This window comes from Protomyctophum bolini (genome assembly GCF_963924005.1).
Source record: "Protomyctophum bolini genome assembly, chromosome: 18".
NCBI lineage: Eukaryota > Metazoa > Chordata > Actinopteri > Myctophiformes > Myctophidae > Protomyctophum > Protomyctophum bolini.
In genome coordinates this window covers 15,401,125-15,413,981 of record NC_137879.1, presented here as the reverse complement: position 1 = coordinate 15,413,981, position 12,857 = coordinate 15,401,125, and the positions used below count along the sequence as shown (strand labels likewise).

At 42.4% G+C, this 12,857-nt stretch overlaps 1 long non-coding RNA gene across 1 annotated transcript in view; it reads left to right on the top strand.

The window, feature by feature from the left end:
• LOC308333405 overlaps window positions 1–10,093 on the top strand; it is a 23,467-nt gene extending 13,374 nt beyond the window's left edge. The window contains exons 2-3 of the long non-coding RNA XR_013965800.1: window positions 9,091–9,237; window positions 10,010–10,093. This is a non-coding gene — a long non-coding RNA (uncharacterized lncRNA). The remainder of the gene's footprint in view (window positions 1–9,090; window positions 9,238–10,009) is intronic.
• Window positions 10,094–12,857: the final 2,764 nt, after the last annotated feature.

Below are 12,857 nucleotides of genomic sequence, written 5' to 3'. Positions count from 1 at the left end.
AGATATGCCAGGAACACACTTATGAACTTTCCACCGAACTGTTCTCATGGACACACATGTCTTACACACAACCGCCTTCTACCCCCCCCCCCCCCCCCCCCGGCAGCTAGGTATCTTTTTTTCCTCCCCCCGCGCAGCCCATCCCTTCGATGGCTTGCGTAGGAAGAGAGCTTTTTTTTGTGCCTAGCCCAAGCCCCCGCCACCCCAGAAACGTGCCTGCACAGCCGAGTATTATCATCTTACTTGAAATGTGATGTGATGACTTCTTACCCCCCCCCTCTATGTTTTATTTTTCTATGATGTAAGAAAGATGTACAGGGGCGCAGCTCTTGCAGCTCCGTGTGAGCTTTTTATCTGCTGTAAAACGAAGTGCCCAGTTTGGGACATATGAATAAACTTGACCTTGACCTTGATATTCAAAAGGTGAATGGGCAAATAGATGTTGTTCATTCAACAGATTGTTTACCATGGTTAGATGCTCACATCTCCCAGTCTGAAAAGCAAACAAATTCCTGCTATAGAAAATTGTTTGTTAGCTGAAAAGGTTGAAGCTGAAGAACATGCAGACATTTATGCAAGTGCATTAGTAAGCAGTCACACCCACAGAATTTGAGCTCAGGTTCATGCAATAGAGGGTGTGAAATCATCATCATACACTACTTTCTGGCCTTGACATACATACAAACAGAAAAATCTGATTGCATTAAATTACGTTAAACAACGTTAATCTCATTTGCCACTCGCTTTGCCACTCGATTTGCCACTCGACTTGCCAAACACTTTAGGTATTATTAACTTGCACTGGACGTGTTCCTGGGTGTTCTGGATGTTCTGATGACTCCCCGGGGACCCCCACATGGAGTTGCACCACTCACTTCACACAGATGTGATTTTTTATACTTTGAGACATATGGCTCTCTGACAGGCAGTCTAGCACAGTAGTTCTCAAACCTTTTCATGTCAAGAAACCCCAAATTGATATGCATGTGGCCCCCTATCAGAACATAACTTGTGCCAGCGACCCCATACAAGATTGCAGATAGCAGTGAAAAGAGCAGATTCATAGGTTCAATGTTTAAAATGATGTTGATGCTACTCGTATATTAACATATTTTGCTGAGGACTCACTAGAGCCCCCTCAAAGCCCCCTGGGGGTTGCTGAACCCACTTTAAGAACCAGTGGTCTAGCACTTAAATTATAATGCACAGACACAAATGGACACACTTGTCCACATGCACACATGGTACACATGGAGCACCGCCAAGCCAAGTCCAAGTACACTCTGCAATAAATGATGCCTACCTCTGCAAAAATACAGCGCCAACCCCTTTGCCCACACCGGTATAGGCCCCACACCAGAGCCCTCTTTCCTCTCCCCTCACACACTCCTCCTCTGGGTGACTTATATAATCATTATCATTCTTGTGAACACTTTCAACTCTGTTTCCGTCAGTGATCTGCAGACACTTGGAGCTCAATTATGAACGTCATATAGTATGACATGCGGTAATACAGAATCCCCTCCCTCCTATGTAGCCTACATAGCTGTCATGACTTTCCAATTAACACTAATTAACAATTACTTAACAAAATAGAGACATAGGCCTAGAAGCTATGCACATCATGGCTGTGATAGCTTGTGGATCTGTTCTTAAAGGCACAAATTTGATAGCATGCAGTGCAATAGGAATAATTAAGCCAAACGTCATGTCATGTCTATGGTGCCTGCCTGCAGAAATGTAATGCCACTATTAAAGCAAAGCTGAATTTACGCATAAAGTACCGGGGTCAGCTGACTGTTAAAGGGAATAGTACGGCCACGTTGATTGGCTGGAAGGAGAAAACGCCCTAACACACCCATGACTAATTCAAGGCCGTTTTGCGCACACCACGTGTGTCGGAAAGCGCATCTTACCGTGCTCATAATTGCAATATGACATTGGCCACGCCTCCATCTCTTAAAATCTGTCATATTATATGTCATAGGCCTACTATATGACGTTCATCATTGAGGCCTTGGCCTTGGAGTGGTAATTTAGCACTCACGATCACTTGCTGTCCCATGGGGGGGAGCGGGCATGATGGAAGCAGAAGAGGAGTGGTGGAAGTAAGGAGAGCAGGAGAGAGTGCAGTAGTTCAGGAAAGCAAGGACGGGTCTCACAGGAACACTTTCCATTTGACTTGCATGCCACAGAGAGCAGAAGTAACAACTGCAACCGTCCTCTTTCCAGGTAGGGCTTGAATAGCAATGGAAGAAAAGATGAGCAAACACACAGATCATACCACTGAATTGAGGATTTGGTCTGTGAGACTGACAACACCCAGTGGGGTTCAAGAGTCCTCAACAAAGTTATTGCTATTGACTCCCTGGCTGAAGAGTCATGTGACTCACGTCAAAGATGAAATCCACCTCTATCTGCTTGTGTTATATCTGCCACGATTGTCTGTCTGGCCTGCCTGCCTGCCTGCCTGCCTGCTAATGCTAATAGCATAGGAGAGTCTTTGGGTGGATGGGATACAGTACACGTGTTTCACAGCCAAGACCCTGAGCAGCCGCCATTGAGGAATGTCACATCTTTTGTAACACTACAACATTTAAGCCAATAAATGGGTTCTCTTTCCTGATTGGATGGAATTAGTGACCTCCCTGAAAATGTGTTTTATGTTTAAAGAGCTGCTGGAGAGATGGGGAAACCTCTATTACTGAGAAACCACTCTGTACAACCTTTTTCTTTTTGAATGCATCAACCATTGCATCAACTGAAACCATTTCAGACTTTTCGAGAACACAGATTAATTCATTGAATTTGAATATAACTTAAAAACATGCTTTGTGTGATCTTGTTGACCTGCTATTGTCTGTGTTCGACACCACCGCACAACTAAGTATAAATCATGTGAACTGTTTTTAAGTGGTGCAACCACTTCTACATCCAGCTTTGTCCGTGTATTAAGTGGTGCAACCACTTCTACATCCAGCTTTGTCCGTGTACATACCTGTGTGTGTACCTGTGTCCGTGAGCCTGAGTAGTTACTTATTTATACCAGAAGGGGGCGCCAGAAACAGAGAGAGGGGTAGTGCTGTGTCTCTAATGAGAGAGAGAGAGAGAGAGAGAGAGAGAGAGAGAGAGAGAGAGAGAGAGAGAGGGGGGGGGGGGATTGCACCACTTGGTTCACACAGGTGTGATTTTTTTTTAAATATTTTTTATCCCACGATTTTGTAACCCATTTTTCACCCCTGTGTCAAATATCTAATGTGATCCTGGGCTCTACACACCCTCCGCCAACCTGGGGAGAGCAACAGACTTGAACTCATGCTTCCTTCATGCATGAGTGTCCAAGTCGCTCCTTTACACCTGCCAGGGGGGAGTTTCCCTGGTTGGACGTAGCGCGTGGAAGGAACACGTTATTCCAACCAGACCAACCAAAACAAAAAGTATAAATTATGCTCCCCATATAAACAGATTATTTGTGCCTTGGATGACTTCCTCTGCGGTCGGTGTGACAATATATAATACACACATTGTAAAGCCTCTTTGGAAAAAGGTGCCGCGCAGACCATTTACCAAGTAATTGAGGTATTAGAAAGGTATTTGTTAAAGCTAAAGTGAAAAGTTTCTGTTTCAGAATGTAATGAAGATTTGCTCGTTGACCTGTGCTCCAACTCTCTAATAGGCTAACATAAACATATTGAACAGGCATACACAAGGAGAGAAGGTGAAAGAGGGGCAGGAGGAAGGAAATGGAGGACAATAAAGGGAAAGGGAGACATATTGCACTCTGGAGATATTGATCGCGAAAGAGGAAAGCTGAAAAGGGCAGTGAAAGAGGGAGGTAGTGAGGGTAAGAAAAATGATCATGTGTGTGTGATCAGGTCAGATGTTCACTGTGCCTGTAATCAGCTATGCACAATTAAATAATCCACTATCACTCATAATGACCCCTGTATTCTTTCTGACAGGGCCAGGGCCAATGCTAATGTGCATGCTTTGTATTCATGCGTTTTTGTCCTTCTGGTCCACTGGACAGTGTTTATATTAGACATCACAGTATACCGAGCAAATCTCCTTGGTGCTTACACTTGTTTCCTTGTTTAACCTTTCAAAAAAATACCAATGTACTTTTCTATTTTAATAGCCATGCATGTTTGCCCTCTTTTTTTAGCCTCCTCTTTATCTACCTCTTTTCCTCACCTCCTCAGAGGTGGATAAAAAACAAACCGGAATAATAAATAGGCTGTTTATAAATGTCGAGTGACTGCAACACATGCATAGCAAGAAAGTAATTTATATCTAAGCCTGTACTGTAGACACTACTAGACAGAGGTCAGCTCAGGATACTATAGAATTTTTACAAGCCCCAATCCATATTAATAGTTTTTCCTTCAAAACATCAAAAGCTGAATTTTGTCCATCTCCCTGTGAGATTTCAGATGGTTTGTATAAGCAGTGTTGATCATCAATCACAGTGTGACTGCTGAAGATTACACCCTGCTGTAGTGACGTAAAGTCTTAAAATCAGAATGTCCCTTCGCGTGGTCTTATCTCTGACACACCACATTGAACGCTGAGCGTCAAAGACATTTGAACTCCACCTGCCAACAAGCTTAAAAATGCATGAATGCAGTGTCCGTTTGCTGTGAAAAGCGTAAGAAGAAATGCCTTCCTTTTCACATTGGCCTGTCATAGCGCCACCAGCGGGTTGATTTTTGCGAAACGCATTTTGTTCCAAAAATGTGCTTTGCAAAACACATTTTTGGAACAAAATGCCTCAAATCATGAATGCAGCGTCCAATTGCCGTGAAAGGCGTAAGGAAATGGCACCCTTTTCACATGAACCTATTATAGCGCCACCAGGAGCCCACGGTAACCTACCTCAACTGGCGGAGGACTATCTGTTATTGTAATCTTCGAGATTAGATCAAATCTAAATCAATAGATTTCTCTATCATTGAGTTTTAAGATCTGCTGAAAAATGCACTTCAGTCAGATAACTCACAAATAGATTAAGACCATTAATAGCTTAAGTGGGAGTTCTGGATTGGATAAAATTTGTATCCGACCTGAAAATTTATTTTTTGTTTATTACTAAAGAGGTGGAGAGACAGGGAGACACCTGTTACAGAACAAACACTCTAGCAATGAGCAATAGAGCAATTTAACACTTTTTTTTTAATTTTGCTCTGCTCTTAGTCTGTAGAGGCAAAGTCTTATTTTTTTCCTTTTTGCTAAACTTCTGGATATTGTACTCTTTTCTAACTTTGAGCCTTCCATAATTTAAAATACTAGAGGAGGAACCAATTATAACTGTTTAGCGTGACGGTGTCCAGTCGTCAATCTATATAGTCCCTAAATCCTCAATATCTATATAGTCCCCAAGACTCTGTAGTTAAATAATGGGAGCCTATATAGTGAGGCTGATTTGAAAAAGGTTTCATGGCAATCAGACCAGTCCAACGGTGGCCGAGATTAGCTGTTCCCAGACACACGGACGGACGGAAGGAGGGAAGGACGGATGGACGGACAGGAGTGAAAACATGGTCTCCAGCCTTCGGCATGGATCGAGTAGACAATAATCCAGGCTATAAAGAACCCTCGACAGAGGGTTAATGCCCGTTACAGATAACCTTCCCAAAGATGTTAAGCCATGCAGCTACAGTCACCTTTTCCCAATTGATATTATATCCATTGAAGGCTAATAAATGTAGTGAAACAGACAAAAGATATCCCAGAATTGTACTTTATCATCACGTGCATGGGATAGGGCTGTGGTGTGTGCATACATGTGTTCTCAGAGCCAGACTCCACAGCAGTGGCAAGGAGCTCCTGATGAGACAGCTCTGCAGGCTGCAGCGCGTGCTTACAATTTCCAATTTCCAATTTAGGTATTTAGCAGATGTTCTTTATCCAGGGCGATTTATAATAAACTAGAATCACAGGTAACCCAAGAACCTAAACATCAGTCTAAATCTCTAAACAATATAGTAGGCTATCAAAAGATAATCTATACATTGTGAGAACAAAATACGTTGTAGAATTTAGATCAACAGTGAAAATGTGCCAAATGTAAATCTAATCTCAAATAAATTGTATATCCTTAACATCCCTCATGCTTCTATAGCATGCAGATATGTACTCATACATATACTCCTCTTCGTCCCCTATGGGACATAAGGCTTCAATGAGCTGCTCTCCATTTCATCCGATCCCTGGCAGCATCCATGGCTCTCCCCAGGACAGGTTCATCTGTTCCAGCTCCTGCGTCACAGTTCTGCGCAAGGTGGTTTTGGGCCTCCCAGGTTTTCTTTTGCCTGGTGGTGTCCATCATAAGGCCACCTTTGTGGCTAAGTAAGTAGTTTTCACAAATGTTTTCCCAGTCTCTGTGGTGCTGGAGATAAGATTTTTATAAAAAGAAGATTGGTTCAAGTCCACTTTTTGGATAATCTTTACTTTGCATCTAAATCCTATTAGAGTAAGTAATTAGTTGTCACAAGACTATGTAGCTATTCTTGCATGGGAGAAAATTCAGTGCTTTGTTAACAGAATATTGTTCGTTTCAAATCAACAATGTTTTCCAAGTTTGTATCTGCATGGCTCTGAAGAGCCAAAAAGTGTGAATCACACAGTGGTACAGTGATAAGATACAAGCCTCATAAAGAAATGATGAAAATCATGAAAAAACGACATGCTATAGTTCATGGTTTTCAATGACATACTAACAAACACTTCAAAAGCATTATGTGAAGAGATAAATCTAGGGTTAACTTCGTATGATGCCATCTGTGTGACAATATTAACGGTGATGATCCTCCTACTGTAAACATGAATTATGCATAATGTATGATACAATTGTAAAAGGTCTAGTTAGTACTTCTTCTTTGGGTTATAGCCCATGTTTTTAGAATTTTAGATTCTTTTTTTAATCCTCGTTTTTCATCATTTTGGATCATGGCCTATAGCCCATATCGTACGGCATACTATAGCACGCCATTTTTCATCATTTTTGAGGATTTGAAAAGAATGAAAAAAAAAAAAAAACGATGGGTTATAGGCAGCCCATCGTTTTTTTTTACATTTTTGATTTGTTTTTTTAAGTCAATGAATGGTTCGACGTATGTCGCCGAAAACCCAGATTTTCGGCGGACATAGGAGGGGATAGCGCCCCTCAAAAAGTGTAGATTTATAAGATCATAAGGAATAGGCATTCTCTCTCATAGACCAATTGCCGGTTCATGAAACAAATACAGAGCTTTTGTATCAAGAGGGAAGAATGGGGACGAGGAGGTCCAGTCTGAGTCCAGGGCATCTGAACACCCCACAGAGCGAAATGGAGAAAGAATGAGAGGCAGAGAGAGAGAGCAGAAGATCAATACAGTGTATAACTGTATACTTTACTCTTTTGTACTGAGAGCAACTTCAGAATATCAATGGAGGCTCGGTGACTGCCTCCGTCGTGGGGAGAACGGGGGAGGCATACAGAGGGTAAACTATAAGCTATTATGACTAAAACTAAGACTAAATATGTTGAACAATTTTGACAACAAATAAAAACTACACTAAAATGTTAGGAAGGGACTAGTGGACAAGAGATCCAGTTTAAGTCATTTTACACTTGGTTGCATGCTGAAAATAGCAGATAGCTATAAGCTCACAATGCATTGCGCTGCGGCGCGTTGTGAACTTGTAGATCGGCTATTTTCAGCAAGGAGAGAGAGATACAGAGTGAGGTCCGAGACGACGGCGGCCAGAGCAATACTGTAGTTATTGAAGAGTGGAACAAATAATACAAAATGAAGACAAGGCATTGTAGGTCCACTGCTCCTATAGCACTGTCTCCTGATTCATACAGGGCAGGCTCAGAGACTGACTGACGGACAGGGCAGGCTCAGAGACTGACTGACGGACAGACAGGGCAATTTAACTGCCAGAAAAAGAAAATTAGTGCCAGGGGGTGGAAGAAAGAAATGGCATTGACGGAGAGGAATGCAGACGGGCCGGACGTAAATCGTGTTTCCGATGGCAAGGGGGGTGTGTGTGTGTGTGGGGGGGGGGGGGGGTGTGCGCGTGCGTGCGTGTGCTCGTGCGTGAGTGGAGTCACTGGCTAAATCTCAGAGGCCGAAGACATGCACATGTTACAGCATATTGAGAATGAGCGTGAGTCAAATGAATTATATAGGGAGGTAGGACTAACAGCAGTGACCCGGAGTTGATATGCATGGGAACGTATGTAACCTACATTTATTTCAAACAGCCAAGTCACAGACCTGGCCAAAGCAGTAAGGACAAGACAATAACAGAAATGTCCAACAAGTACATAACCAAATGAAACACAAATACAGCATCACAGAAAGAAAGAACTACTATAAAGACTTATCTTCTACCTAGCAGATTAAATCCCACAGTGACATACAGAAGACTATAAGAAGGGGAGAATTTTCTTCTAGCTCTCTCTCTCTCTCATTTCGTTTGTTCTCTTTGTATTCCCTACCATCTCTAGGGTTATCCTTCTTCGCTGTCATTCTCTCTCTCTACTGTAGTTACCGTATGTCAGTATGTCTCTCGCCACATGCGAAGAGTGATCTGCTGTCGATGTAGACTGTAGAGCATTAGTTGGAGCTCACGGGCAAAACCTCAGAGGCTGAAGACATGCACTGTTGTTTTTTTTTATTGTACGGCTGTATTCCCATAACATTTCACAGTTCATGTCGTCTTTCTCTCAACCGCTCTTATCCTAGTTTCTTTGAAGCACTAAATTGTTGCTTTTTTTGCACTCTACTTTCACAACCATTTACCCCGTCGTTTGACATTTATTTTTATGTCACACTTCCAAGTCAATATTGAGAAGAGTGTCTAATGCTTAAATTCTCTCTCTATTGCCTTCTCTTTGGTCTTGGCCAGGGGAACACATTATTTATTCTTTATAGCATATTTACTTGGCGTTTCTAATCAACCTTCTCTTCTCTCCCCTCCCTCACTTGCCCTTCCTTTCATATCATCCGCTTCCTCCGCCTTTTATTTTCTCCTCTTCTCTCTCATTCCTCTCACTTCCCCTATACCACCCCCCTCCACCTCTTCTCTTCTTTGCCCCAGGTGGAGATCGAGAGAGGGAAGACCCTCCACATCAAAGCGCTGCCGCTGGCCCTTGGAGACCTGAACAAGGCCGGTCAGAGGGAGGTGTTCTTTGAGCTCAACGGGCAGCTCAGATCCGTGCTGGTGAAAGACACCGTCGCCATGAAGGTATGGGGGCAGAGCGAGGGATGCACAGAGGGGGGGGAAGACAAGGGGTGACGGAGGTCGGGATGGATGGATGCGCAGTATAGACCTCGTTTACACTTGGCATTTAACATGCGTGTGTATTGAAATCCAATCTCTTTCCCACGCAAAGTGCACACTGCTGCTCTTGTCTCGTGCTCATATTTGCCTCACTCTAAAAAGCAGGCAAGCAGGTTTCACATACCTGCCATCATTTGACAACTTTTGTAACCCATTAAAAGGTTAAAGTATAAAAAATAAAAACACCTTTCACTCAATAGGAACTGTTCCTGTCGCAAGTTGAGGTTGTCATATATGTCCATGTGTGGTCCAGCCCTATGGAATATATGAAATGCACGTGCTAATAAAAAGTATTTAAATGTTGCTTTGATGCTCATACTATCCTTAGGAAGTGTTGTTTTTTATTAGCATATGCATTCCATACATTCCATAGGGCTAGGCCATATAGACATATGACATCATCAACTTGCGACAGGACCAGTTCCTATTGAGTGAAAATAGTGTTTTTATTTATTTTTATTTTAGTTGTAGAGGGTGAGTATAATGTTTTAAGGCATGTCGTATTAGCCAGGGATCCTTTTAAGACCATGCAGACGATTCTACAAATGCCTTCTAAATCTTGAAAGTTCTCACACTTTCAAGGTTTTTCAAAACTGTTCATGTACAAGCTCGCAGGCCATGAGCTTGGTTTTTGAATAGCAGATATACAAATATATATATATTCTTTGTCCCCAAGCTAATGAAGTTCCATCCCAAGGCTGTGAAGGCTATTAAGGGCCAGGTGGGAGCCCCCATGCCTGGCAAGGTCCTGGAGGTCAAGGTGGAAGTTGGCACCAAGGTGAGGTTCCGTTCATGTCATTTAAAGAGTTAACTCTTAAAAAGACTAAAGAGTGGCCGCACACACTGATAGTGCGATTATTTATTAGGATGCAGAGTAGGAACCAACGTTTCGGCAGGTACAACTGCCTTCTTCAGGATATATATATATATATATATATATATATATATATATATATATAGACGAAATATATGTGATATATAGATAGATATGTCATTGACATACTGGTTCTGGGTTGTGTTACGTTTCACCACCAATTCCGAGAAAAACGCTGCTAAAGATCGCACTTACAATGGAAGTGGACGGAGGGGAATCATTTCAATTACCGACCACAGTGGAAGCAAGCGTTGCCTAGCTAGTAAGCTACTGCTCTGTAGATATTAGCGAGATCCATAAACACACAATTGATTCCTTGATCATTATGCTCTGAAGATGCACGCAGCCCACCCATTTGATCACTGTATTAAAACCCATTTAGACCCGAGGCCGATTAAAAAAAAAAGTCTTCTAAATCAGACAGTTCTCTGAAAAAACAATGTTTCTATGTGAGTGGTTCTCAACCTTTTTCATGTCAAGGACCCCCATAATTAAATGTATTTGGCCGACGACCCCCATCTGAAAATATGTTGTTCCAGGGACCTGGATCAAAAATAGCAAATCTACAAGCTCGTAGTGCGGCACTCGGTGCCGCGGTATGAGCTTGTAGATCTGCTATTTATCAATAGCTAAAGTATAACATAATGCTTAAAACACCAAAAGGGGTTCCCGCCTCCAAAATGGGTTGACAATATGGCTTGACAATATGGCTCTTTTTCTCTAGTGACTTCACCACCTTGTCTGGTGGTTTTTACGCTCGAGAAGCCACATCATGTTGTGTGTTGATAAAATGCATGGCTACTGAGCTCAACATTACTCTGTCACAGAAAGTTCATATTTGATATTTTACATTTCATTAAGAATAGAAAGGGGGGGAAAAAAGGCCCAAACTCAAGTCGTACTATGTTCTCCCAGGACTCTGTGGTGAAAATTCTGCCTGTAGCAATAATCAAGTGTAACTTAATTTAAGTTGGCTTTTTAATGAAAATTGTCTATACAGCTATAAGATCCTAAAACTAATAATGAACAAATGGCCAATCAAATGCACCTAAAGTATATTACATTTACGGTATAATATATCATTCAATGTCCTGTTCCCAGACTTGTGCAAGCCACGTGATCAATCCCTCCATACAATTTCACTTTGAACACAGCACAAGCCAAGCCAACTAATCATAGAGTTGTGCCACTGCATGTAGTTCTAGTGTAGGTCCCCCAGATAAATGATTGGGAGTTAGAAACCAAATGGACCCTTACAGGCAACGACGTCGAGTCTGTGGGGGCTATGGGGCTATAGCCCCCATGAAGAATTAAATAGCCCCTTTTAGCCCCCATGAGGATTTTCGTGGACATTTTATATTAACATTACAGATTTTCTGGGAATTATTGACACTCTGTGACTCTGTCACAGAGTGCATACTAGCGTATTTACACATGCTCTGGAATTCCGCCGGCTGTTCAGAGGTGTTAAAAGTACTCAAATGCTAATCGGGTTTCTTTTGTTTTCACCTAGCCAGGTATTATATGCCTACAGTACAGTGCCCATAGGCGGCGGGTGTGTAAGGCAGCAACACTGACACATTCAGCGGAGTGACTGCTGTCTCTGTGCCGTCTGTGAAGAGCCATGAGCCGCGACACCGGGAGGGGCAGCAACACCGCCGGGTAATCTACACAGACTATAGTGAGACTACACACTGACTCGAGAAAAGACCCATATCGTCCAAAATAGGCTAATCAGTCGTTGTCTGTGTATAGGCTAATTCATTGGTAAAAGTATGCTAAATAACTCAATTTTAGACCATTTGGGAAATAAATAAATCCGCGGCGGCGGCCTCGCTTCGCTCGGCCGCGATAGTCCCCCCCAACGCAATTCTGTAGCCTACCCAAAGTACCAGTGAAAACATCAACTTATTTTTTTCCACCGCTGTGGGGGGGGGGGGCGGGGCTGCGGGTAGCCCCCATGAGGATCATCAGAACTATTCGGTTCTGCTTACAGGTGTACAAATGGACCGTTACGGGTCCATTTGGTTCCATTTGTACATGCTCAGAGTAGCATTGAGGAGTGCACAGAGCAGATTGGGTTGCCAGAGAAACAGAAAATAGTCTCTTTGGGGCGTCCGTGGCCTGATACTTGAGGGTCCTTGAAATGAATAAGAAACATCACTGGGTTTGTTAGGCCAGCTAAGCTAAAAAGGGACGTGACCAAAAATAAATGAATAAATAAATAAATGACGAAATGACAAAAACGATGGGTTATAGCCCATGTTTTTTTAAATTTTGAAAAAAAAAGTTAGCCTCGTTTCTCATCATTTTGGACCATGGGCTATAGCCCATATCGTACGGCATACTATAGCGCGCCGTTTTTCATCATTTTTGAAGATTTGAAAAAAATGACGAAATGACAAAAACGATGGGTTATAGCCCATGTTTTTTGAAATTTTGAAAAAAAAAGTTAGCCTCGTTTCTCATCATTTTGGACCATGGGCTATAGCCCATATCGTACGGCATACTATAGCGCGCCGTTTTTCATCATTTTTGAAGATTTGAAAAAAATGACGAAATGACAAAAACGATGGGTTATAGCCCATGTTTTTTGAAATTTTGAAAAAAAAAGTTAGCCTCGTTTCTCATCATTTTGGACCATGGGCTA